Raw genomic sequence first — 26,260 nt, 5'->3', positions numbered from 1 at the left:
GACTGGATAAAGAAATTATGGGATATGTACTCTTTAGAATACTATACCGCAGTAAGAAACAACGAAATCCAGTCATTTGCAACAAAATGGAGGAATCTGGCACACATCATGCTGAGTGAAATAAGCCAGTCCCAAAGGGACAAATTCCATATGTTCTCCCTGATCAGTGACAACTGACTGAACACCAAAAAGGAAACCTGTTGAAGTGAAATGGACACTATGGGAAATGGTGACTTGATCAGCATAGCCCTGACTGTTAATGAACAACTTAATACATTATCCCTCTTAGTAGTTTTTTTGTCTGTTCTACTTAATATGACTGGTTTAATTCTGTAATTAATACACAGTTATTCTTAAGTGTTGAAAATTAACTGAAATGTGATTCCTGTTAAACATAAGAGTGGGAATAAGAGAGGGAAGAGATGTATAATTTGGGACATGCTCAGGCTGACTTGCCCCAAGTGGTGGAGTTGGAAGCATACCAGGGGATTCCAATTCAATCCCATCGAGGTGGCATGTACCAATGCCATCTCACTGTTCCAGGTGATCAATTTCAGTTCACAGTTGGTCATGGTGGAGGGACTGGGGGTCAAAGGGAGCACATAGACAAGTCTAGTACCTGCTAACGCTAACCGATGGAGTAAATAAAGGGGAGAGTGATCCAACATGGGAAGTGAGATACTCAGCAGACTCATAGAATGGCAGATGTCCTAAATAGCACTCTGGCCTCAGAATCAGCCCTAAAGGCATCCGGAGCTGGCTGAAAAGCTCATGAGAGTATTTCAGGCATGGAAAGCCAAGACACTCTGGCAAAAGATCTCTGTGAGTGAGATCCCAGTGGAAAGAACAGGTCTTCAAAGAAGGAGGTACCTTTCTCTGAAGGGAGGAGAGAACCTCCACTTTGACTATGACCTTGTCTAAACAAGATAAGAGTCGGAGAACTCAGAGGGCTTCCATAGCCTTGGAAACTCATGACTGGAGCATAGGGAGATTACTGATGCCATAGACAGGAGTGTCAATTGGTAAAGGAGTCACTGTGCACTTACTCCTCATGTAGGATCTCTATCCTTAATGTGCTGTACATTGAGATTTAATGCTATAACGAGTACTCAAACAATATATTTCACTTTGTGTTTCTATGGGGGTGCAAACTGTTGAAATCCTTACTTAATGCATACTAAACTGATCCTCTGTAAAAAAAAAAAAAAAAAAAGAAATTATCAATTCCCAACTTGACTCTCACTGGGATTAAACATGACAATAGGTCTGCTCTGATTTCATCATCATTTAAAAAAAATCATCTATTATTTTTCACTTTATGTTTCTGTGTGGGAGCAAACTGTTGAAATCCTTACTTAATGTATACTAAGCTGATCTTCTGTATATTAAGATAATCGAAAATGAATCTTGATGTGAATGGAAGGGGAGAGGGAGTGGGAAAGGGGAGGGTTGTGGGTGGGAAGGACGGTATGGGGGGAAGCCATTGTAATCCATAAATCGTACTTTGGAAATTTATATTCATTAAATAAAAGTTTAAAAATAAAATAAAAAAAAAGAAAATGTGTTCCACCCAGGCAATGAAATATTAGCAATAAAAAATAATGAACTATAATAAATACTATGACATGGAAGAGTCTCAAAAACATTGTTAAATGAAATAACCCAAATAAACAAAACTAAACATAATAAAATTAGTTTGGCACAAAAAGTTTTGAAACCTATGAGCACTTTTCTCCTAATACACATTTCCATGAAGTTTTTGAAGGTCCCTCTAGTCTCTGCAATTTGTAAAATATAACTCCAGGAGATACAACAGACTTGACAAAGACTGGCATAAGGACATGAATACCTAAAGTCGTTATGGCACTGCTACTAATAGCACAGTAATTATACCCAACACTGCTTTGGTTCTTTTTTTTTTTTTTTTTTTGAGAGGCAGAGTGGACAGTGAGAGAGAGAGACAGAGAGAAAGGTCTTCCTTTGCCGTTGGTTCACCCTCCAATGGCCGCCGCGGCCGGCGCGCTGCAGCCGGCGCACCTCGCTGATCCGATGGCAGGAGCCAGGAGCCAGGTGCTTTTCCTGGTCTCCCATGGGGTGCAGGGCCCAAGCACCTGGGCCATCCTCCACTGCACTCCCTGGCCACAGCAGAGAGCTGGCCTGGAAGAGGGGCAACCGGGACAGAATCCGGCGCCCCGAATGGGACTAGAACCCGGTGTGCCGGCGCCGCTGGGCGGAGGATTAGCCTAGTGAGCTGCGGCGCCGGCCTGCTTTGGTTCTTAATGTGTGCCCCTCCATACAGGAGTTCCTTTGCATCTATTGAATCTTCACAAAATCCTAGGAGACAAGTAATATTATTTTATCCCCTATTTTACAGCTAAAGTCACTAAAGATTACTTTCAGTGGCTTGTCCAAGTCTAACAGTTAATAAATGGCTGAGGCAAGATTTGAACACAGGCCACCTGGGATCTAACAGGAACTTTGGGGGAAATCACATGTTCTGTTATGGAAAGATGAAATAAGAGAAAAATTATTGTATTTATACAATGTATAAATATTAAAATGCATAAATATAAATAATATAAACTATGATAATAAGTTTAACTTGGGTTTCTCCATTTCTCAAGTTATGTTGGCAAGAGATAGCCTTTTCAGATGAATAAGAGAAATTGTTACTTTAGGCAGTGCAGATGCAAGCAAAATTTTCATTTGATATTATTATTCCAAATAATGCTAGGAATAAAATACCAACATACTAAAAAAAAGATTGAAATATTTGGACGATAATTCCATAAGCATAGTAACTGCTGTTTTTCAGACAAACAACTAATTCTCATATGGCTCATATCTCTTGTTACTCTCACAATACAACCCGAACCCCTAGTAATTCATTTACAACCCTGAACCTTTGTTTCCTCTTCCCCTCTCATTGTGGGTCACTGCTGTCAGAGTGACTTCCTTCACTCTCAGATCATACTAGTTATGCCCTCATCTTGGCTCACTTTAAGCCTTGCCATAACCCATATAACTCGATTTATGAAATTTTATAATTGACAGTAGGCCATTCTTACCTTAATCTTCTCTTTTATTCTTACTATTCCACTTCTTTAAAAATTTACCCAAGACTCTTAGCCACTTAAATGCTTCTCATTTTTTCCTGAATACATATTCTCTCCTGGATAATTTTATTTCCTACCAGTGCAGTCAGTTATTGAATTGATATTTTCAGCAACAGCTCAAATCCTTTACATGCCTCAAACTCAAAAATTCCAGCCATACTTTCTCTTCTGCTTCTGCTTCTAGAGAGCTGGAGAATGTCTAACAAATGAGACTTGTAACATTTGGCAGGCAGATATTAAATAATATGATATATGAGTCAGTAAATGCATGAGAAAATAGAACATCTCTAATAATTGGCTGTCACACTTTTATGATTTCCAACTTCAGAAGGTTCATTAATACCCTTCAGCAAGCTTCAGGTATACCCCTTACATGTGCTATGGAATAAACTGACACTGAAGCCATGTGCTTGGGCAACTTAGCCTCTCCAAGCCTCAATTCCCATATGGCTAAATGGAGAATAACAATATTACTGACCTTTAGGTCAAATTCCATTTATTTTCTAATTATCTTACTTGTGCTTACCTAGTTTCTTCACTGAGTATATGTAATTTTTGAATTTTTAATTATTATATGTTTTAGAAATCTCAAGTTAATAAATATTTAATGGGTGTCCACTCTGCGGGCACCATGAAGGCACAAAATGAATGTGCTATGTTTTCTAATTTCAAGGAATGCCTCATCCAGTGGCAGAAGAGGCTCTTCCAATTAACTGGAAAACATAGTGGAGTAGCATAAATGTTAGAAGAGAGACAAAAATGTTCTAGGTCATCTTGGAAATATGAACAATACTGACCTTTGCTGAAATCAGGACACTGCTCATAAATTAGGTAAAATTAGCTCAGGAAGGAAGGAAAGGAGGAAGGGAGGTGGGGAGGAGGGAGGGAGGAAAGAAAGAAAAGAAAAAGAAATGGAGGAAGGAAGGAAAAGATGGAATTAAAAATAAGTACCCATATGCACATGCTTTTCTGTTACATGTTTTTTTTTTTCTGTTCCTTTTTTCTAAACTCACCTTTTAGATCAATTTGAGTAATCAAATAAATGAGGCAAAGTGTGTCAGTGTTGTCATGAGTAGAGAGGCATGCAGTGAGAATTGATGGTGAGATTATTTCTCCCATTTATCTAAATATTGCAGTTTTCAGGTGGCAGTGATATTGTTCAACCATCATTCTTCTAATGTAAAGTATATTTGTTAAAATATGATTCAAATAAGTACTACTGTTATAAAAATTTAATGAACAAAAGGACCATGTTATATAAAATATTTTCTGTTTGATACATTATTTCTATCAAAGTTAAAAAAAGGTCCTTCAAAATAAATTAGTATTTGAAGTGAAGGCAGAAGAGTTTAAGATTTTGGCATTAAATTGGCTTGATGAATAACTTAGAATGAACTGACAACTTGCAACACTTGAATCATGTTATTGTATTGAATTACAAGTTTTGATTGGTTACTGTCAAATGGAAATAAAAATTAAATTTAAGCACAGCTTATTAAGAACTGTTAGTCTGAAGAATACTTCATCAGCTCTAAAGTATTTATAAGTGTCATGACTAATTAAAATTGAATTTTAGTGCTACTAATGTAATTTTCAATCTTAAAATTCTGCTATCTGGGAACTTCTCCAGTACTTTGTCAAGATGTTCTTGGTACCATCGTTCGTATTCTCTAGGGACCATTATACTTAATGCCTATTTGAACTTACTTCCAAAAAGCTAAAAAGCAAAGCAATTCAATTCTTGGGTTTGGAGAACAATTTTTTGGTGTAATCATTTGTGGCTAATTTTTATTTTTCTCAAATTGGATAAGGTGAAAACTAAAATATTTACATAATACAACCATGCTTCTCAAAGGATTTTAAAGTTTTTTGATGTTGTATACTTACAATAAGAGGAAAATTAACCTGGACTGTGTTTACTTATATTAAAATAAGTATAGTCAAAAACAAATGGTGATGCGCTATGAGTATTCAAAATGAGGTTAAATTCTCTCCCAAGTTTCTAGAGATACTGTCTGTTCCTATGGAATCTTCTATTTCCATCAGAATGTGTCTTATAACCCCAATGGAAAGCATTGATCACTAAACGCTTTTTAACATTTGTTCCCAAATTATTTGGTGATGCACCCTCTTGGAGGGTAGAACTGATCTCCGCCATTTGAATGCCAACCCAGATTAGGGACTAGCTTTAACAGATCCAATATACATATGGAAAACAGTTACTTTACAATGAAAGACCTGGCAAACAACATATGACCAGGTTAAGATTAACAACAATAGTGAATCAGACATGTGGATACTATGTATTCTGTTATGTGATATAATAAGAAGGGTACCCCAAGTCTGTGGTATTCCTCGCTCAAACTCTTTAATTTCAGTCCTTTCATAAAAATTACCAGATGGTCCCAAACTGAAAGACATACAACAAAAATATCTGAGCAGTACTCTTCAAAATTTGCTTGATCATGAAAGACAAGGAAAGAATGAGGAATGGCCATAAATTAGAAAATGAGATAAGACAACAAAAATCAATGTGCTTTCCTGGCATAGGTCAGCACTCAGAGACAGAACATTAGTGAGGAAACTGGGAGAATCCAAGTAGAGTTTGGTTTGAATCATAGCATTTTATTAATGTTCTTTAGCCCTTGCTAATTTTGATGTGTATATTTGGGGTATTAACATTAGCAAAAGGTTGATGGAGGATATCAGAAATTCTACTAATTTTCCCTTTGTAAATATATAACTATTTCAAAAGAAGATTTAGAAACTAATGAATTCAGGGGCTGGCATTATGGCACAGTGGGTTAAGCTGCCACTTGGGACATCAGCATCCCTTATCAAAGCACTGGTTCAAATTCTGGCTGCTCCACTTCTAATCCAGATTCCTGCTAATGTGCCAGGGAAAACGGCAGATGATGGACCAAGTACTTGGGCACCTGCCACCCAAAAAGGAGACCCAGTTGGAGTTCCAGTCTCCTGGCTTCCCCTAGCCAAGTCCCAGATATTTCAGCCATTTGGGAAGTGAACCAGGCAGATGGAAGTTTTCTTTCTCTTTCTTTCCCTGTTTCTGTCACTCTGCCTGTCAAATAATTACATTTTTAAAATATTTTTTTTATTTGAGAGGTAGAGTTACAGACAGTGAGAGGGATAGACAGAGAGAAAAGTCTTCCTTCCGTTAGTTCACTCCCTAAATGGCTGCGATGGCTGGAGCTGTGCCGATCTGAAGCCAGGAGCCACGTGCTTCTTCCAGGTCTTCTGCATGGGTACAGGGACCTAAGCACTTGGGGCATCTTCTACTGCTTTCCCAGGCCACAGCAGAGAGCTGGACTGGAAGAGGAGCATCCGGGATTAGAACCAGCATCCATGTGGGATGCTGCACCACAAGTGGAGGATTAACCCACTGTGCCATGGCACCGGCCCCGATAAATACATCTTTTAAAAAGGAAAGAATGGTGGCCGGTGCTGTGGCATAGTGGGTAAAGCCACGGCCTGCAGTGCTGTCATCCCATATGGGCACTGATTCAAGACCCGGCTGCTCCACTTCCTATCCAGCTCTCTGCTATGTCCTGGGAAAGCAGTGGAACATTGCCCAAATCCTTGGGCCACCGCACCCACATGGGAGACCTGGAAGAAGCTCCTGGCTCCTGGCTTCAGATTGGTGCAGCTTCAGCCATTGGGGCCATCTGGGGAGTGAATCAGCAGATGGAAAACCTCTCTCTCTCTCTCTCTTTCTCTTTCTCTGCCTGCCTCTGACTCTACCTCTCTGTGGCTCTTTCAAATAAATAAATCTTAAAAAAGAGAAAAGAATGAATTAATGAAGAGTCATAATTCTCACAATTACTTACTCTGGTAGCTAAGTTCCAAGGTGGGCTTTTGAGCTTTGCCTTCTGAAGTTCCCTGTCATACTGAATCCGAGCTGACCTATGTGTAAGACTGCTGCAGAAGGGATGTTGTGGCTGCTAAAGCTAGGTCACAAAAGGTACTGTGGCCTTCACCTTGTTCCTTTGGATTGCTTGCTCTGGGGGAAGCTGCCTCCATGCTGGAGGTTCCTCCTACAGCCATGAGGAAAGTCTTATATGGAGAGAAACTAATGCCTTTCACCACCATCTAGCACCAACTTCCATATGTATGAAAGCTATCCTAAGAGTCAATATTCCAGTCCCAAGTTAGACCTAGAAGACCATATCTCTAATCAACACCTGAGTGCAGTGCCATTGAAAGACTCTGCATCAGAAACACCCAACTGATGGTTATTGTTGTCTTAAGCTTCTTGCTTGTCCACCAATATATAATACTATAATATATAAATACTTCAAATGCTAATCTGAATAAGAAAATATACTATGAACAACTCTTGGTACCAATTTAAGGTTAGTGGTAATGTGTTAGAACCTCCATTAATGAAATGATTAGCAGAATAATTTGCAACATGTTTTGAGTTCAATGCTTAAAGAAATAAGATCTTATGTTCAAAAACAGTAATAAGAGTGAGCCAGTATAGGGCAAACCCACCAAATGAAAATATGGTCAAATTGTTTTAAAATACTCACATCCCTTATATTACCACTTATAAGAAAATTTGTGACTTCTGCCATATTGCTGTGAATGAAATGCATTCTCATTTTTCAACAGTCCAAACTCTGATAAATCTGAGACTACAGATCAACTAGAGACCCAAACTCTACCCATCCTAGGTTCATACCTTGTCAATTGCATTCAGTGTCTTTTTTTTTTTTTTTTTTTTTGGTGACTGTTTTTCATGTACCTGCTGTGATATTTTACTTTTCAATGTCCTTTATCATTCATTGATATTTGTACATGAATTAAATTATATTCTATAAATCCACAAAGCAGAGCTTGCAAAATTCCTTAGATATATCATATTGAAATTGTGTTTCCCTCTTCTTAATATCCGATTAATTTTTTTATTTGATTGAGAGATAGACTAAGAAAGAAAGGGTATGTGTGTGTTTCTACCTACTGATTTACTCACTTTGGCAACTAGAACTGGGCAGGGTCGAAGCCTGGAGCTTGGAATGTAATCCAGGTCTCTCATACGTTGACAGGAATCCAAGCCATCGTTGCTGCCTTCCAGGGTCCACGTTAGCAGAAAGTTATGGTCATTAGTTTGAGCCGGGCTTCAAACCCAGGCACTCAAATATCAGACGTGGGCATCCTAACCAGAATCTTAACTGCTAAGCTAAATGCTCACTCCTTAATATATGATTTTTAAGGTTGATAATAAATTCAGACGCTTTCACTTCTTTCTACACAGTGACCTTTTACATTAAAACTTGGTCTTTTAAGTTCACTTTCATGATTAAAATCCTTATGTCTTCATTCATAAACAGACACATGCATTAGATCAACCAGCAGACCGAGGTGCTGCTTGATTGCAGGAAGATCATTATTGAAAAAAACAAATATAATCATTGATAATTTCCATAATTACTCTCTTCTCTGTATACTGCAGTGTTAATTAATAAATATATCTATCCTGTGTAAATAAGAGTGTATTTAACCCTATTTGAATTCAAGTTCAGCTACTTTCAAGAAATATCTAGCAATAGAACAAAAGAGCACAGAATTATTTTTCTGTGACTCACAATGCATTTTCTGACCAAAAACATCTATTTCTGAGTTGGAAAGCATATAATAGTGGGGCAGTTTGTAGGTTTAATGTCCAATTTTTTCTCTTTGAAGAATTAATAGGCACAACTGTGACAAAAATAATCCTGGATTTTTGTAATACTTTATTTTAGAATTTCAAGCTAACTTCTTAATAAATTTTAACTAATTTTGACATATGAATTGTTTATTTAGTTTTACATGAATTGAACAAACATGGATTGATACTTATTACTAGCTGCTATGGTTGGCTAGGCACTGAGGGATGAACAGTGACCAAGTAACCACATATTTGGATTCACAGTTCTTACAGCTTTCCTGATCCCTACTAACATATATTGTAAACATTTCATGCTCACTGTTTGTCTACTAATATTGTGTCTTCTCAATTAGATATATTAGATTTTATTCAAAGACTTTCTATATTGTTCATAGTTCTGGTAGGAAACATGATTTAAATTATTCTTTTATAAATAGCCTACAGAGAGGGCCAGTAGGTTAAGCAGCAGGTTAAGCTGATACTTGCTGCTCTGGCATTCCATATCAGAGTGCCAGTTTGAGTCCCAGCTGCTCCACCTCCAATACAGCTTCCTCCTAATGCACCTGAGAAGGCAGCAGAGTATGACCCATTCTTTTGGCCACTGCCACCCATTTGGAAACCAGGTGAAGCTCCAGGCTCCTGGCTTCAGCCTAGCCCAGGATTTTGCAGCTACTTGGGGAAGGAATCAGCGGTTACACATTCTCTCTCTCCCTCTCCCTCCCTCCATCCCTCCCTCTCTCTCTTTCTCTCTCTTTCCCACCCGCCCCACCCCCTGTGTGTCTGTGTGTCACTCTGCCTTTCAAATGAATATTTTTTTTTCAAAAACAATCTAAAGATTATTTGGCAGAACTAAGAATTCAAATGAAGGATATGGAAGGACCCAGAGAACAGTAGAAATAAGCTATTTTCCTTAAAAACTTACAAACAAGAGGATAGGCCCAGAGAAGGCTGGAAATCCAAAAGAGAGATTAACCAGAGAATGGCAGTCTTTAACAACACCTAAGTGTAAATAAATAAAATTGAAGAAAAATAAGGGTGACTGTTTGACACTGTTAAGATACTGCTTGGTATGCCTACATCCCAAGGTTGAGTGCCTGGTTTTAAGTCCCAGCTGCACTTCCGGTTCTTGCTTCCTGCTAATGCACACCCTCAGAGGCAGCAGTGATAGCTGATTCCTGCCGCCCACATGGGAGAAGAGGTTGAGTTCCAGGCTCTTACCTCAGCCTGGCCCAGCTCGGGCTCATGTGGGCATTTGACAAGTGAATCAGCAGATGGAATAACTCTGTCTGTCTCTCTTTCTGTCTCTCTGTCTTTCAAATTATAAAAATGGAAACAAATACACAAAACTTACAATCACTTAAGTGTTTCCTGATAATTCAACCAAAGCAGTAAAAATACACAAAGCAAACACCCCAACTTGTTGCATCCTACCTGCTAATTTGGTGTCTGAAGGTACATTCTCCAGGTAAAAAGCAGTCAGAAGCCAGCTATACGCACACACATACTATGCCCTAATGATCAGACCCAGGCTCAAGAACAGGAAAAAGAAATATGGAAAAGAGACTTTGGAAAGAATAAATAGGACACCTTCCTAAGAAGCTGATGTATTGAAAACAGGCATTCTGATTTTCTAAATCATATTTTAAGTGTACTTAAATAAGGGATTATAGGTATTTTTATTCCACTTAAATATTAATTTGAATTGAGAAATTACAGTATTAATGAATATGACATTTACTTACTTTCTCCAGCCGTTGTGGCCAACTGGGGAGTGAACCATCAAATGGAAGACCATTCTCTCTCTCTCTCTCTCTCTCTCTCTCTCTCTGCTTCTCCTTTTCTCTGTGTGTAACTCTGACTTTCAAATAAATAAATAAAATCTTTATAAAAATAATAAATGTTGAAGTTAATGTACATAAATGTTGAACAAGTAATGAAACAAACTCCAGTGCAGGCATCTTCAGTGAGTCTTTTGAAGTACCTTCATATGTTCAATTTGATTTCTGTTGCTAAAATTTCCCAAGTTGTATTTAAATAATTGTAACTATTATCTGAGTGGTAATATAAATATGTTATAAGATCACAACTTAGAATTTGATATAGTGTCAAGAATCTTAGATAACCTCTCTCTTATCACAGGCTATACAAGTGTCTGCCATGAGGGTTCTAACTCCCTGTTCTTGCTATGGACCAGGAGAGTTGAAGTTTTCATTATGGAACTGGGTGATGAAAATTGAGCTTTTCTCTACTGTAAACTTCAAGAAAATCTGTATCTGTTGGAGAGAAGTGCAAACAAAGTAGCTTTTAGAGTTATAATAATATCTGCATATCTAGTGACCTTCATTGTGTTGAATGGTAACACCAATATACACAATAAAGTTTCGCACAACTTCATCAACTACATACGTGAAATTCACTCCTCAAATGCCCACACAGCCAGTTCAAAGCTACAAGTGGGGGCCAGTGCTGTGGCATAGTAGGCTAAGCTTCTGCCCATGGTAATGGTATCTCATATAGTGCTGTTTCAAGTCTCGGCTGTTCCTCTTCTGATCCAGCTCTCTGCTGATGGCCTGAGTAAGCAATGGAAGATAGCCCAAGTGCTTGGATCCACACATTCACGTTGGAGACCTAAAGAAGCTCCTGTCTCCCGGCTTCGGATTGACCCATCTCTGGCCTTAGCAGCCACTTGGAGTGAACCAGTGGATGGAAGACCTTTCTCTCTCTCTCTCTCTGTTAAATCTACCCTCAAAGAAATAAATAAGTCTTTAAGAAAAAGTCAGGGGCTTGTAACTCATTCTAGGTCTCCCATGTGACCAGTTAGAACCTAATTACTCTAGCTATCACCACTGCCTTCCAGGATCTGCATTAGCAGGAAGCTGGAACCAGGAGTTGGAGCTTAGTATTTAACCCAGATATTCTTATGGGAGACACAGTTGTCTCTTTTTAAGATTGATTTATTTATTTGAAATGCAGAGTTACAGAGATAAGTGAGAGTGAAAGAGAGATCTTCCAGTCACTGGTTTACTCCCACATGGCTGCCAGAGTTAGCCAGGCCAAAGCCAGAAGGCTGGAACTCCATCTGAATCTCCCACAGAGTGGCAGAGTCCAAGTACTTGGGCCATTTTCCACTGATTTCCCAGGTATATTAATAGGGATCTGGATCAAAAGTGGAGTGGCAGGGACTCAAACCAGCACTCATCACAGGTGGAAGCTGAACCTGTTGTACACAACACCAGCCCCAACAGAATTCTTTTAACCAGATCCTAACTACTACTCTAAACAAAACTGTTTTATATTTTTATTCAATATTAATATAAAAGAAAGCAATATCTATAGAACATTGAAAATATAAAGAATAACAGTATACACCATAATTATAATCTAACGACAGAAAACAAATTGTACCAGAATCCTGAATGAGTATTTATCATTCCTTTGATTTCCTTTTTATTTCTGTTCACTTTAGTCTGAAATTGTTTCCTCATATTTTCCTTCTGCTTTCCAGCTTTCTCAAAATAGGCATTATTATGGTTTTATTTGGTAAATTCTTATATAGATTTATCAACATATCTGCACACTTTTCTGTCCCTCATTATTCTTGCATCCTACTCTTCCATCTGGGGTCATTTTCCTTCTGCCTAACACATTTCTTTTGAAATTCTCTATGGAAATTGAACACTGGCAGTACAGAGTCTTCATTTTTTTATTTCTATGAAAAAGTTCTTTATTCCATTTTGATTTTTAAAAGAGTTATTTATTTATTTGAAAGGCAGCATTACAGAGAGGCAAAGGCAGAAGCAGAGAGAGATTCCATTCAGTGGTTAACTTTCCAAATGAGCGCAATGGCTAGAGCTGGGCCAATCCAAAGCCAGGAGCCAGGAGCTTCTTACAAGTCTCCCACATGGGTGCAGGGGCCCAAGGACTTGGGTTACCTTCTGCTGCTTTCCCAGGCCATAGCAGAGAGCTGGATCTGAAGTGGAGCAGCTGGGACTTGAACCGGTACCCCATGGGATGCCAGTACCGCAGGCGGTGCCTTTACCCACTATGCCACAGCACTGGCACCTCTGTTTTGATTTTTAAAGGCATTTTCACAGAATATACACTCCCAAGTTGACAGTGTTATCTTGTCACCTACTACTATATTCTACTAGCTCGGATGCTGCTGTTTTCATTGACATATCAGCTGCCTGAGTATACAAATTATGTAAAAAACTACATCTTGTTCACTTTTAAGATTATAACTTTAGTACCAATTTTACATTAATGTGGGCAATTCTTTGTAAAATTTATTTATCATGCTTGAATCTGTGACACTTTCCATGTCAAACATTGTGAGATTCAGTAATGACCATAAGCTCTGTCTCATGGAAGTGAAGAGAAAAATAGAGAGAAAATAAACCCCTGAAGCAAATTTCATTTGGAAGAACTTACCAAGCACTGTGTTGTAGGTAAATTGACTAGGATGTGTCTTTAAGCTGTTTCAGTGAACACATAAAATATGCAGTTTGGCATATCAGTTAGAAACTCAGGAGGGGCCAACATTGTTAAGCCAGTGCTTGGAATGTTCACATCCCATATAAGATTAACTGGTTCCAGTGCCTGCTATTCCACTTCTGATTTAGCTTTCCGCTAATGCACCAGGGGGACAGCAGGTGATGTTTCAAGTACTGAAAAGAGTGTCTTCTACCCATGGAGGAGATTCACATGATCCTCACTTCAGCCTGGTCCAGCCCAGGCTGTTATGGGCAGTTCGGGAGTGAACCAGTAGCACCTGGAAAATCTCTCTTTCTCACACACACAACCCTCATTCCCTCTCCCTCTCTGAACCTTCCTGTCTTCTTTTTTTGTCATTCTGTTTATCATAAATGAATCTTAAGAAAAAACAAACTTCAAGGATAAATTTGGACTGAAAATAAAAGTTTGAACATAATCTAAGTAAATGTTGAAAACAAAATCATGTATTGAGTGAAGTTGTCTAAGATATTGTAGAATAAGAAGAGATGAAGTTTTAGGAGACAGTGTTGAGAAGCTCCAATACTCAGTAGTCAGTGAAATGGGAAATTAAAAGGACTGAGAGGAAAATCAGGAACATTCTGTTTTCATAGATTTCCTAAAATGCATTTTTAGGAAAGACTATTAAGGAAGGAAGAGAATGACAACCTGGTTTAAATGCTGAATAGGGAGATCAACTGAAATACTCCTGAAATGTATCTATTTAATTTACTGACTTGCAGAAGTGATGAGATATCCCTTCAGTCAGATGTAAGCAGGTTGAGGAGTGATGGGGATAGAAAACAATGCAGGCAATCAATCTTGTACAAACCAGTGTAGGCTAAAGTGTGAGCAACAGAACAACTTTAAAATTTTAGCAGGTATTCTATCAAAATGTTAATTTTTTCTCAAACTCCTATCCACTATGTATTGAAATCAGTTTTTTTGGTATCTACATCACCTGAGACAAGGATGAGGTAGCAGCCACTGTCTAGGACTTTGTTGGGATCCTATTGGGAAGAAAAAGAGAAAAAGCTAGGTCCACACAACTACTCCAAATGCTTCTTGGATTAGGCACACATCCTTTGCATATCTTCATTTGTAAAAGAAAGACACATGACTAAACACAATGTCAGTGAGTCAGCAATGAGAGAGAAGGTTTTATTTCAATAGATACAGAGAAAGCATTTCATAAAATACAACCAATTTCATGATGAAAAGCTTAAGCAAATTGGATACAGAAGGAATATTCCTCACAACAATCAATGCAATTTATAACAAACCCACAGCCAGCATCCCACTGAGTAGGGAAAAGTTGGAAGCATTCCCACTAAGATCTAGAACCAGAGAAGGATTCCAACTTTCACCATTGCTGTGCAATATAGTCCCGGAAGATTTAGCCAGAGCCATTAAGCAAGAAAAAGAAATAAAGGGATACAAATTGTAAAGAAGAAGTCAAACTATCCCTATTTGCAGATGACATTATTCTATATATAGAGGAACTAAAAGATTCCACTAACAGACTAATGGAGCTCATAAAAGAGTTTGGTAAAGTGGCAGGATATAAAAGTAAGACACAAAAATTACTTGTCTTTGTATACATAGACAATGCCATGGCTGAGAAAGAACTTTAAAGATCAATTCCATTCATTTACTGATGCCATAAACAGGAGTGTCAATTGGTAAAGTCAACAACAGGAGTCACTGTGCACTTACTCCTCATGTAGGATCTCTGTCCTTAATGTGCTGTACATTGAGATTTAATGCTATAACGAGTACTCAAACAGTATATTTCACTTTGTGTTTCTATGGGGGTGCAAACTGTTGAAATCTTTACTTAATGTATACTAAACTGATCTTCTGTAAAAAAAAAAAAAAAAAAAAGAAATTATCAATTCCCAACTTGACTCTCACTGGGATTAAACATGACAATAGGTCTGATCTGATTTCATCATCATTTAAAAAATCATCTATTATTTTTCACTTTATGTTTCTGTGTGGGAGCAAACTGTTTAAATCTTTACTTAATGTATGCTAAATTGATCTTCTGTATATAAAGAGAATCAAAAATGAATCTTGATGTGAATGGAAGGGGAGAGGGAGTGGGAATGGAGAGGGTTGCGGGTAGGAGGGACATTATGGGGGGGAAGCCATTGTAATCCATAAATCGTACTTTGGAAATTTATATTCATTAAATAATAGTTAAAAAAAGATCAATCCCATTCATAATAGCTATTAAAAATTCAAAACCTTGGAATAAACTTAACCAAGAAGGTCAAAGATTCCTATGATGAAAATTATGAAGCATTTTAGAAAGAAATAGAAGACATAAAAAATGGAAATACCTTTCATGTTCATGGATAGGAAGAATGAATACCATCAAAATATCCATACTACCATATGCAATTTCACATTCTATGCACTCACATTCTATGCACACACATTATATGCATTCACAATCAAAATACAAAAGACATTCTTCTCAGATCTATAAAAAATGATGCTAAATTTCGTATGGAAACAAGAGACCTCACATAGCTAAAGCAATCTTAAACAACAAAAACAAAGCCAGAGGCATCACAATACCAGATTTCAAGACATACTACAGGGAAGTCATAATCAAAACAGCCTGCTACTAGCAAAGAAAAAAAAAAAAAAAAGAGAGAGAGAGAGACTTGTAGACCAGTGGAACAGAACAGAAATGCCAGAAATAACCCACACATCCACAACCAACTTATCTGACAAATAAGTTAAATCTATCCCTGAGCAAGGATGGTCCCTTCAACAAATGGTGCTGAGAGAACTGGTTCTCCTCATTCAGAAGTATCAAACAAGACCCCTACTTTACACCTGATACAAAAATCCACTCAAAATAGATTAAGGACTGAAATCTCCAAACTGATACCATCAAATTACTAGAGAACATTGGGAAAACTCTGTAAGACATTGGCATAGGCAAAGATTTCTTGGAAAAGACCCCAGAAGCACAGGGAATCAAAGCCAAAATTGAGAAGTAGGATTGCATCAAGCTAAGAAGCTTCTATACTGCAAAAGAAATAACCAACGGGGGCCAGTAATGTGGTGTAGTGGGTAAAGCCACTACTTGTAGTCTCAGGCTCCAATATGGGCTCCAGGTCAAGTCCTGGCTTCTCCACTTCCGATCCAGCCCTCTGCTATGGCCAGGGAAGGCAGTGGAGGATGGCCCAAGTGTTTGGGCCCTGCACCCGCTTGGGAGACAAGGAGGAGGCACCTGGCTCCTGGCTTCAGATTGGCACAGAGTGCAGGCCATGGTGGCCATTTGGGGGGTAAGCCAACAGAGGGGAGACCTTTCTCTCTGTCTTTCTCTCTCACTGTCTAACTCTGCCTGTCAAAAAAAAAGAGTGGGATGGGTGGGTTGAATGGTAGGGTTATATTCAGGTTTCTGAGGAATCTCCAGACAGACTTTCATAGTGGCTTTACTAGTTTGCATTCCCACCAACAGTGGGTTAGTGTCCCTTTTTCCCCACATCCTCGCCAGCATCTGTTGTTGGTAGATTTCTGCATGTGAGCCATTCTCACCGGGGTGAGGTGAAACCTCATTGTGCTTTTGATTTGCATTTCCCTGATTGCTAGTGATCTTGAACATTTTTCCATGTGCCTGTTGGCCATTTGGATTTCCTCTTTTGAAAAATGTCTATTGAGGTCCTTGGCCCATCTCTTAAGTGGGTTGTTGGTTTTGTTTTTGTGGAGTTTGTTGATCTCTTTGTAGATTCTGGTTATTAATCCTTTATCTGTAGCATAGTTTGCGAATATTTTTTCCCATTCTGTCGGTTGTCTCTTCACTCTCCTGACTGTTTCTTTTGCAGTACAGAAACTTCTCAATTTGATGCAATCCCAATGGTTAATTTTGGCTTTGACTGCCTGCGCCTCCAGCGTCTTTCCTAGGAAGTCTTTGCTGGTGCCAATATCTTGCAGGGTTTCTCCAGTGTTCTCTAATAATTTGATGGTGTCGGGCCGTAGATTTAGGTCTTTAATACACGTTGAGTGGATTTTTGTGTAAGGTGAATGGTAGGGGTCTTGCTTCATGCTTCTGCACATGGAAATCCAGTTACTTAATATATGCTAAACTGATCTTCTGTATATAAAAAGAATTGAAAATGAATCTTGATATGAATGGAAGGGGAGAGGGAGCGGGAAAGGGGAGGGTTGCGAGTGGGAGGGAAGTTATGGTGGGGGGAAGCCATTGTAATCCATATGCTGTACTTTGGAAATTTATATTCATTAAATAAAAGTTAAAAAAAAGTGGAAATTCGAATAGCCAACAGACATATAAAAACTGCTCAGAATCACTACCCGTCAGGGAAATGCAAATCAAAACCACAATGAGGTTTCACCTCATCCCAGTTAGAATGGCTCTTATACAGAAATCAACAAACAACAAATACTGACAAGGATGTAGGAAAAGTTACCCTCATCCACTGTTCCACTGTTTGTGGGGGTGTAAACCAGTACAGCCATTGTGGAATACAGTATGGAGATACCTCAGAAATCTGAACATAGACCCAGCCATTCCACTCCTGGGAATTTACCCAAATGAAATGAAATCAGCGTGTAAAAGAGTGATCTATATGCCCATGTTTATATCCGCTAAATTCATAATATCTATTATATGGAATCAACCAAAATGCCCATAAACTGATGACTAAATAAAGAAATTATGTGTATATTCATTAAATAAAAGTTAAAAAAAAAAAAAAGAAATTATGGTATATATACACTATGGAACTACTCTGTTAAACAAAAAAATGAAATTCTATTTTTTGCAACAAAATAGATGCAACTGGAAACCATTAGACATAGTGAAATAAGCCAGTCCCTAAAAGACAAATACCATATATTTTCCCTGATCTGTGGTAGCTCATAGAGTATCTATATGGTAATGTTTTAGAGTGAAATGTACATTTTGAGATTCAATGATTGTTTATAGCCCTTGTCCTGACTGTTAAGGAACAGTGTTTTTCTCTTCATACTATTTGTTGAACTCTTTACTTAATGTGGGGTTAATCTTATGAGTATAAAGTAAACCAAAGATAGATATTTGTAAATATTAAGAGTGGGAATATGAGAGGGAAGAATGTTTCTGAATCTGTATATATGAAATACATGAAATTTGAAAACCTTAAATAAACTTTAAAAAAAAGAAAAGATAGCTGTTTCATCCATTGTGCTCTAAGAATTGAGTAGCTATATTAAAATCATAATTTAGATACTGCTTTCACAAAATAAATAGATCATGGAAAAACAGGTAATTTGCAAAACTGTTAATCTTCTAGAAGATAACGTAAGATAAAAACCAAATGACCTTTGTTTTAGCAATAAAAATTTTAGATCTTCTACCAAAAGCATAATGCATGTAAGACAGAAAAAACGTAAATCAAACTTTACTAATATTAAAAATTTCTTCTCTGAAAAATATACAGTTGAGGAAAAGAAAAGCCACAGATAGGGAAAGAATATTTGCATCACACAGACCAAGGGTCTTAAAAAATTGATGTAAAATGCATGTCATCTTTTATTTATTTTGTTTAAAAAAACAGAAAGATTTTTCCACTTGCTGTTTCACTCCCCCGATTGCTGCAACAGCGAGGCCTGGGTGAGGCCAGAACCAAGAACCCAGTCTCCCACATGTGTGGCAGGGACCCAATTAGTTCCATGGCGCACATTATCTGAAAGCTGAAATTGGGAGCAGAGTTGGGACTTCAACCCACACACTCTGATATGCAAATGCAGGCATCCCAGCTTGAGTCTTAAGCACTAGGCTAAATGTTCACCCCTACATTATCTGTTAACCATTTTGCACAAACTTTTAAAAATATCCTTGTATTTAGGCCGGCGCCGCGGCTCACTAGGCTAATCCTCCGCCTAGCGGCGCCGGCACACCGGGTTCTAGTCCCGGTAGGGGCGCCGGATTCTGTCCCGGTTGCCCCTCTTCCAGGCCAGCCCTCTGCTGTGGCCAGGGAGTGCAGTGGAGGATGGCCCAGGTGCTTGGGCCCTGCACCCTATGGGAGACCAGGAAAAGCACCTGGCTCCTGGCTCCTGCCATCGGATCAGCGCGGTGCGCCGGCCGCAGCGCGCCAACCGCGGCGGCCATTGGAGGGTGAACCAACGGCAAAGGAAGACCTTTCTCTCTGTCTCTCTCTCTCACTGTCCACTCTGCCTGTCAAAAAAAAAAAAAAAATCCTTGTATTTGATAAAACATTTATATGCAAAGAACTCTTAAACCTCAATAATCAGAAAATAAGAACACAAATTGAGAAATGGAAAAAGATCTGAACAGATACCACCAAAAGAGTTTTACAGATGGTAGATAATCATATGAAGAGATGTTCAACATCACATGTCATTAGGGAACTGAAAATTAAAGCAAGATATCACTATACATCTATTATAATGTATAAAATCTAGGGCTGGTGTTGTGGCACAGCAGGTTAATCTGCCACCTGCAACACCATATATGGGCACTTGTTTGAGTACCTGCTCTGCTTCCTGTCCAGCTCCCTACTAATGTTCCTAGGAAGGCAGCAAAAGATGGCCCAGTTCCTTGGGCCCCTGCCACCCACCCAGAAGAACTGAATGAAATTCCTGGCTCTTGACTTCCGCCTGCCCCATCCCCAGCCACTGTGGTCATATGGGGAGTGAATGAATCAGTGGATGAAAGACCTCTCTCATTCTCACTCTGTTTGTCCTCTGCCACACACACCATAGCTCTGCCTTTCTGTAAAAAAAAGAATGGATAAAATCCAAAATATGGACAATTTCAAATGTTGTTAAGCATGCAGAGAAACAGGAACTCTGATTCATTGCTGGTGGAAATGCAAAATGGCACAGCTACTTGGGAAGACAGTTTGGCAGTCTGTCACAAAATATGGCCAAATATGCCAGCAACTGTAGAACGTATCTCCACACAATATCCTTCACCTGAATATTTATATCAGCTGAATTCATATTTTCCAAACTTGGAACCAACAACAATGCCCTTCAATGGGTGGAGACACTATAGTGCATCAATAAGTGGAATATTTTACTCATTACTAATAGAAAATGAGCTACCAAGACACAAAAAGACACAGAGGAATCTTTTATGCATCTTGGTAAATGAAATAAGCCAGGCTTCACACTGCTTAATCCCAAGTACATGATATTCTGGAAAAGCCAAAAATACATACAGTAAAAATAACTGTGGTTGTTAAGAGGGAAAGAACATGGGAGATATTTATGGCAGTGAAACTATTCAGTATGATACTGTAATGAGAGATATATAGCAGAATGGGTTTGTCAAAACCTATACAATGTACAATACCAACAGTGAAATCAAGGTGAACTGCAGACTTCAGTTCATAACAAGGTATCAATGTTGGTTCAGCAACACTAACAAATGTAAGATGCTAATAATAGAGAAGACTATATAGGAATTCTGTTTCATGCTCCATTTTTTGTAGATCTTGCTACTCTAAAAATAAAGTCAATCATCTTAAAAATTCAATGTTAACCCAATTTTCTTTAACAAAATAACCTCATTATATACACTTATGTTATTTACTCTGTGTGTTTTGTGCTTGTCTCAATAATCAGATCCTATAGTGATGAGTATGTAGAAGGTGAATTTGCAGACTCAAACACTGTTATAGTAAGCCACCATATATTTAATTATACTTAGAAAAAAAAATTGAACATCATGTTATGAAGCTGCTTCTAAAAGCTCATGGAAAATGAAATTAAAACATAAATTAATTTTGATGAGAAAAACTTTTAAGTCCGTGCATAGTCCTTTTCATATTGTGTATTTTTGCTGTATTTTAAATTACCCTTACTTATGTTTTTGTGTATATCATGTCTGTGTTTTTCATAAGCATTCAAGAAGCTACTGTGATAGTAGCCATAAACATGAATGAAAGATAAACAAAAAGAAAACTGAAGAGAGTATAACCTTTAAAATCAATTGGTAGGAGGCAGAGTGTTCAAAGGAGGCAATAGGAGGAGTATATTAAAAAGTCTGGGGAAATGGAAATGAAAGTAAATTTATTTTAATGCAAATATTTTCAAAATTATATATTTCTCATAGTATGCATTTCCCATGACCTTTTGTGAGACCCTTAATATGCATGGATTTCAAAATGTTTTGCTCCAAAATATGCTTATTTTCTAATCCCATTCTCCACAAACTCATCAAAGTTCCATCATATGTTTGAGTGTTCTAAAACTGCCTCAGGCTTACACCTTTCTGTCTGTACAGCCTTGTGTAGCCACTGAGCTTGTTCCTGTTGAATTTCCTATCTGCATCATCCATCCCAGCCCTGCTCCTGCCCAGCAAGCTGTTTGCTTGAATCTGGATGCCCTAATAGGTGACCTGTGTTCTGCTTCCTATTTCTACCCATCTCTTTGTCTCCTGCTGTGGGCAAGGGAAAGGAGCACCTTCCTCAGGAGGAGCTGCACTGCCAGAGGTGCGATGTTTTACCTTCACTATGAAAACTGCCTTCGTGCTCGTTTTGAAAACACATCAAGCCATTTGTTGAGTGTGAAAAATCTGCCAGTTCTCTTGGCACAGAGGGGATGCCCCAAATTAATGTTGATCCTCTTCACTTTCGTCCTGTAAGTAAGCCCATCTGTTTTAATGAAAAAGGGAAAAAATGTCCCTTTTCCTTGCCACATTTAACCAGAAATAGCGACTGCAGTATCAGGAAATTGTTTGCTGTCCTTCCAACAGCATTTACTATGAAGGATCATCTGGTAAATCAATTAAATAAAAACAGCACTGAGGCTAACAGAAACCGGGATCAGATGAAATGTGTCCTTCCTAGAATAAGACTCTGTTGTAATCTGTTAATATGTTCATGCTTTCTCTTCAAAATCTTGAAAATTCTATAAAGCCTGTCTTTAAATGTTGACACACTTATTGGTAGCAACATAAATGCCTCGTAAATTTCTCATACAGGGCTTTTAGTATAAGATATTTTGCTGTGGTATTACTCAGTTGATGTGCATCCAGATGACTTCATTTTGTTTCCACAGTGAAGATTTTTCCTAAATATTTAGAGATGCTTTTAAATTTATACACTAAAAGTAATTTATGCATGTGGCATCATTTTGAAGTACTTAGAGAAGTTCATCGCTTCATTCCCTGTTAGGAATATAGAATGTTAATAGTACAGCAGTATCTTGCATCTTATGGAAAGGGAAATGGATACAAAATACAACTAAGGTGAAAACTAAGCACACACATTTGATATTACAGCAAAATAAATCTCAGTGTCCCATTATGAAAGTTAATCTGAACTCTTCACTTATCTCTTTTATTTAGGGTTAATTGGTCTATAATATCATTCTCATTTTATTGTGTATTTTCTTGTCAGAGGAAAGGCACTATATCAAGAATTACAGTGAAGTCCTAATAATTAAGAAAAAAAAAGGCCAGCATTTGTGTGTTTTGTTCTGTTGGCATTCTTTCCCTAAATGAACCAGATAATTAATCATGTTCTCCAGAGTGGAAAATTGGCCTGATTAGACCAAGGTCAAAATGCAATTCACTACTAAGGTTAATTAATTCCACTTCCCTGGCTAGATTAATAACTAATGTATCCATATATTGGTCATCTCACTTATGAGATTGCTGTTTGCAGTTATATTTGAGAAGGTAGAATATTTTAATATTGGTTTTCATATATAAGAGATAGAAAGCTTATACAAGGCTTTCTGTACTCATTGTAAACTGTAAATCAATGCTAAGATTATCCCAGACTGCCTTGAACTCAAAATGTATTTGTGGAAGTGGCCATTTGACCTAGAAGTTAAGATGCCTGCCTTCCACGTTGGAGTACCTGGGCTCAGTATCAGGCTCTAACTCATGAGTGCAGCTTCTTGCTAATGCATATCTTGGGAGCCAGCAGCAATGGCTCAAGCAGTTGAGTTCCTGCCATCCACTGGAATATCCACATATATCTCAGCTCCTGGCTTTGGCTTTAGCCTGACTCTTTAAGCTTTTGGGGAGTGAATCTGGATAGGAGTGCTCTCTCTCCTTCTCTTTCTCTCTCTCTCAAATAAATAAATTGATAAAATTTCAAAAAATAAATGTATATATACACTCTCTGCCTCCACCCCATACTAACACAGTTGGTTCCTTGTAGGTGGGAACCTTTTTCTATTTACTGCAATATCCACTATGTGCATATTACAGTGCCTGGATGAGACTTTCAGTAAATCTTGTTGAATGAGGAAAAAAATGGGCCACTTTATGGGTGAAATCAGAATCATACACAGGGTTCCATGCAGAATATGTTTTCCCAAGTAAAAAGCTGTTTGCTTGAATCTGGATGCCCTGATAGGTGACCTGTGTTCTGCTTCCTATTTCTACCCATCTCCTTGTCAGTTCATCAGTTTCCCTTAAGTTCTTTGGAATTTCTGATATTTTCTTCCCTCTCTCTCTTCTCCATAGATTTAAAGATCTCTGTCTTCAAACAAATAAAACATCCTCCTTTGACCCTTTATCCATTCTCACACTTTTTTTCATGGCCTTTACAGGGGGCTTTGTGGAAACCTTGTCTTCATGTCATATCTCCATCTTTGCATCTCCTATAGCGACTGTTGAATCCATGGTTCTCTGGTCTCTAAGAAATTTCTTTAGCCAAGAACCCTGAAGAATTTTTGATGCCAAGATCTGCCACAACTTATGTGCTCAGCCAAGTCCTCTTTCTTTCCTTCTGGCCTTCCAGACAGGGGCACCACTCGCTATTTTCTATGTCCCTACTGCTTGTCTGGCTCTTTTCCAATCTTCCTGTTAGGCTTCTCACTTCTCAGATCTTGGGAGTCCAGGCAGACTTGTTCTTGCCTTTTTTTTTTTTTTTTTTTTTTTTTTTTGACAGGCAGAGTGGATAGTGAGAGAGAGAGAGACAGAGAGAAAGGTCTTCCTTTTTGCCGTTGGTTCACCCTCCAATGGCCACCAAGGCTGGTGCGCTGCGGCCAGCGCACCGCGCTGATCTGAAGGCAGGAGCCAGGTGCTTATCCTGGTCTCCCTTGGGCCATCCTCCACTGCCTTCCCGGGCCACAGCAGAGAGCTGGCCTGGAAGAGGGGCAACCGGGAAAGAATCCGGCGCCCTGACCAGGACTAGAACCAGGTGCACCAGAGCCACTAGGTGGAGGATTAGCATATTGAGCCGTGGCGCTGGCTATTCTTGCTTTTATCTTGTTACTATAAGAGGACTTCCCAAGGGATGGAGCAAAGGGCTTCCCCATGGTCCTTTGTAGTTGCTAAACATTGCCAGTGCTTACATCCACGTGGCCACCACTTGTATGTCCCAGAGCTTCAAGGGCAGTCATTTCTACTGGAATTTCCCCTCTGACATTTCAGACTGTTCAATGTTTGTCTCATCATTTCTCTGAGATTAAATGTTATTTTTACATATGCCACATCACTGAAAGGTGCTGCCTTCTCTCCAGAGGCCCAAATAAATGTTTTGGAATACCCCTCCCCCTTCATTAATACTCACACTGGTGGATTTTAAATCTTAAAATGTCTCTCCAGTGCATCTACTTCTTCCCATTCTTCCACTGACTCTGTGCTAGTTCAAGGGTGTGCCTGGCATCATTTGTTGGCCAAATTACTGCAGTGCCATTCAGCTGTTTCCCTCCAGTCTTTCCCCAAGTTATTCTACATGCAAACTGATGCTGTCACTTCAGTGGTTCTCCATGGCCCTAAGCAGAAAGATGAAATTTCCTAGGGTTGACACTCATGTTTTGTTACCTGTTCGTTCTCAGATCTGCTTCATGGAAGGATAGAGACGATCACATTAATCTATCTCAGGAGCAGGCAGTTAGCCTAGTGGTTGAGACCCCTATGTTCCACATGGAAGTACTAGGTTTGACTCTCAGCTCCAGCTCTAGCTTCCCTGCCAATGCAGACTCTGGGAGGCAGCAGTGATGGTTCAGTCACTGGGTCCTTCCCACCCTCATGGGAGATCCAGGTTTTCCTTCTGGTCCTAGACCAGACCTGCTTGTCGTGGGCATTTCGAGAGTGAACCAGTGAGTGGCAACTCTATCTCTACTCGCTCTCTTTCAAATTAAAAGGAAGAAAATATTTAGTGCTTTCAACTTAATTAATGACCCAAACATGTTTGCTCAAAACATAAACAGATAAGAACAATAAATGCTGTCATTGTTTTAAAATGTCAGAGAGAAAATACCTTATGAAATAATACAAATACAGTTTTCTTACCAGTTTATCATTTATAAATTGCTTATAAACTAGTTTCTCTTGATATAAATATAATTGTTCATGTTAGTACTGTTGATTTATTGGCCCTCCTGAAAAACATCTTGGATTATTAAAATTGATATATTACATTTTATTTAGGTGATGGGACAGTTTATGCTTATTAAAATGGATAATCCATATATTGCATATACTGACTCCCAATTAGCAGAATATTTGCATTATGAGTCATAGTAAAACCCTATGACACCAATTTGCTTATTTAATTTTCATAAGTGTCCTATGATTTGGTATAATAATTATATCTACCTTAAAGAACTTTATTCTTGCCTACATTCCAGATTAATAGAATTGTTCATTTTGAGAGTTACATAGATGATGTGTGTGAATTATTAAATGGCTCTGCCTGTATCCTGGGGTCCAGCAGGATGTATTTCAAAGTCATCCTATTCATTATATTGGTAGTTCAGTATCATTTTAATCCTCCAGTCACACCTATGTATTAAGTACTGAGTTGCCTGCCTTCCTGTCACAGAGTTAAGTGATGTACTGTTGTAGATTCTAATGCTTCAGGAAAAATGGGAATATCTGTGTATGCAAACAGAAACCTAGGAAAGAAGAAATATATCCACATTGTGGCAGGTCAAGTTGCCACCTGTGATGCTGGCATACTTCATGGCAGCTGATTCGTATCCTGGCTGCTCCACTTCCAATCCAGATCCCTACTAATGTGCCTGGGAAATC

The 26,260-nt window shown here is 38.5% G+C and overlaps 1 protein-coding gene across 12 annotated transcripts in view; it reads left to right on the top strand.

Annotated features, from left to right (window-relative positions):
* DLGAP1 (DLG associated protein 1) overlaps positions 1 to 26,260 on the top strand; it is a 1,071,624-nt gene that overhangs the window by 287,956 nt on the left and 757,408 nt on the right. The window lies entirely within an intron of this gene.

Source organism: Oryctolagus cuniculus, chromosome 10 (assembly GCF_964237555.1).
Source record: "Oryctolagus cuniculus chromosome 10, mOryCun1.1, whole genome shotgun sequence".
In the NCBI taxonomy this organism is placed as follows: domain Eukaryota; kingdom Metazoa; phylum Chordata; class Mammalia; order Lagomorpha; family Leporidae; genus Oryctolagus; species Oryctolagus cuniculus.
The sequence above is the reverse complement of the archived record's forward strand: the minus strand, read 5'-3'. Positions and strand labels throughout refer to the sequence as shown.